The following is a 2,966-nucleotide window of genomic DNA, read 5'->3' as shown; positions in this document are numbered from 1 at the left end:
TAATAATGCATTGAGATACGTGCTAAACAGCATGCTGTTACCAGACTCTGTGTTAGTGGGACCATGGTGATTACACATACAAATAGTAACCGAGTTTGCACATTATTCACAAAGCACGTTGCTAGTCCTCCTGGTAACCTAAGTAACCTAAGGCCCTAACGAAACGTAATGGAACTGAACGAGGCAAGGATAATTGTCGGTACTATTCTTTGGGACCATTGGAGGAGGATACGAAGTGAACAGGTTTCGCATCTAGTAGACAAAGTGCTGTGAATAAATTCACGCCCTCAACGTGGAGAGAGATTCTTTCAAAGCTGACAAATTTTCTATTTCTATGATTGTAGTATGTAAGTGCAATGTGCTTTCTGGAGGACCCGCTGCAATCGCTGTTGATGATTAAGATGCCAGATACCGTACCACCGGGACTACATTTACCAAATAAAAAAACATATGTCTGAAGTCACGATCGAACCCTCGACCTTCCGCACGCCAACCGACAGCTCTATCCACTACACCTACTGTACAGCTTAATGATTATGTGGAGACAGAGATAGTTCCCTTAAATGGGGTTACATTGTTGCCAGATTGCCACTCATTAACGTCCTTTTTCTGCCGGATGTACTTGCTGGACGAAATTTTGTGAGAGACATTTTTCTTTTTCCATCGCTTGCTCGTGAGCAGCCCGAGTGCGTGAATTTTGCTTCGCCCTGTATACTACATTATTTTCGGCTATGTTATTTGAGCCGGCAGGGTGGCCGAGCGGTTTTAGGCGCTTCAGTCCGGAGCCGAACTGCTGTTACGGTCGCAGGCTCGAATCCTGCCTCGGTCATGGATGTGTGTGGTGTCCTTAGGTTTCAGTAGTTCTAAGTCTAGGGGAGTGATGACCTCAAATGTTAAGTCCCATAGTGCTTAGAGCCATTTGAACCATACGTTATTTGCAGGAAAAAGGTATTACCTGTTAAACACTTGTGTTTGGGGTTTCAGTCACATAATTTCAATGGTGATGCAAGGTTGAACGGACATGAGAGCTGTAGTGATTACATTCAGTTTTGTATAAGCAGCAGCAAACAGCAAACCATTTACAAGTGTGGACGTAAATGACTTGACTGTGAGCTACCCACAGAACCTGACATCATGGATACAGCTCTCTAGCCCGTTCTATCACGCACCGCCCACGTTATACACTATCCTGTCACGTTAATGTGACCAACTATCGAAACTCAGAATAGCCATCTTTTCAGCGCGGACCACTGCGAGATGTGCAGGAAGAGAGTCAACGAGTTTTTGGAAGGTACAGCAGGGATGTAGAACCATGCCAACTCCCGCGCCGTGAGCAGTGCGCTAGGTTTCTCGGCTGAGGATCCGTCGCACGGACAGCCCGTTCGAGGTGGTCCCACAAATCTCCACTGGTTTTAAATCTACATCTAAATCTACATTTATACTCCGCAAGGCACCCAACGGGGTGTGGCGGAGGGCTAATTACATGCCACTGTCATAACCTCCCTTTCCTGCTCCAGTCGCGTATGGTTCGCGGGAAGAACGACTACCGGAAAGCCTCCGTGCGCGCTCGAATCTCTCTAATTTTACATTCGTGATCTCCTCGGTAGGTATAAGTAGGAGGAAGCAATATATTCGATACCTCATCCAGAAACGCACCCTCTCGAAACCTGAACAGCAAGCTACACCACGATGCAGAGCGCCTCTCTTGCAGAGTCCGCCACTTGAGTTTGCTAAACATCTCCGTAACGCTATCACGCTAACCAAATAACCCTGTGACGAAACGCGCCGCTCTTCTTTGGATCTTCTCTACCTCCTCCGTCAACCCAACCTGGTGCGGATCCCACACTGATAAGCAATACTCAAGTATAGGTCGAACGAGTGTTTTGTAAGCCACCTGCTTTGTTGATGGACTACATTTTCTAAGGAGTCTCCCAATGAATCTCAACCTGGCACCCAGCTTATCAACAATTAATTTTATATGATCATTCCACTTCAAATCGTTCCGTACGCATTCTCCCAGATATTTTACAGAAGTAACTGCCACCAGTGTTTGTTCCTATATAATATAATCATACAAAAAAGGATCCTTGTTTCTATATATTCGCAATACATTACATTTGTCTATGTTAAGGGTCAATTGCCACCCCATGCACCAAGTGCCTATCCCCTGCAGATCTTCCTGCATTTGGCTGAGAATTTCTAATGCTACAACTTCTCTGTATACTACAACATCATCCGCGAAAAGCCGCATGGAACTTCCGACACTATCTACTAGGTCATTTATATAAATTGTGGGCCGCGGTGGTCTAGTGGTTCTAGGCGTTCAGTCCGGAACCGCGTGACTGCTACGGTCGCAGGTTCGAATCCTGCCTCGGGAATGGATGTGTGTGAGGTCCTTAGTTACTGATGACCTCAGATGTTGTCCCATAGTGCTCAGAGCCATTTGAAACATTTTTGGGCCATATATATTGTGAAAAGCAATGGTCCCATAACACTCCCCTGTGGCACGCCAGAGGTTACTTTAACGTCTGTAGACGTCTCTCCATTGAGAACAATATGCTGTGGCCTGTTTGCTAAAAACTCTTCAATCCAGCCACACAGCTGGTCTGATATTCCGTAGGCTCTTACTTTGTTTATCAGGCGACAGTGCGGAACTGTATCGAACGCCTTCCGGAAATCAAGGAAAATAGCATCTTCCTGGGAGCCTGTATCTAATATTTTCTGGGTCTCATGATCAAATATAGCGAGTTGGGTCTCATACGATCGCTGTTTCCGAAATCCGTGTTGATTCCTGCAGAGTAGATTCTGGGTTTCCAGAAATTACATGATACCCGAGCAAAAAACATGTTCTAAAATTCTACAACAGATCTATGTCAGAGATATAGGCCTACAGTTTTGCGCATCTGCACGACGGCCCTTCTTGAAAACTGGGACTACCTGCGCTCTTTTCCAATCATTTTGAACTT

The sequence above is a fragment of the Schistocerca piceifrons genome, chromosome 3 (assembly GCF_021461385.2).
Source record: "Schistocerca piceifrons isolate TAMUIC-IGC-003096 chromosome 3, iqSchPice1.1, whole genome shotgun sequence".
Taxonomy (NCBI): Eukaryota; Metazoa; Arthropoda; class Insecta; order Orthoptera; family Acrididae; genus Schistocerca; species Schistocerca piceifrons.
This window is presented reverse-complemented; position numbering follows the sequence as displayed.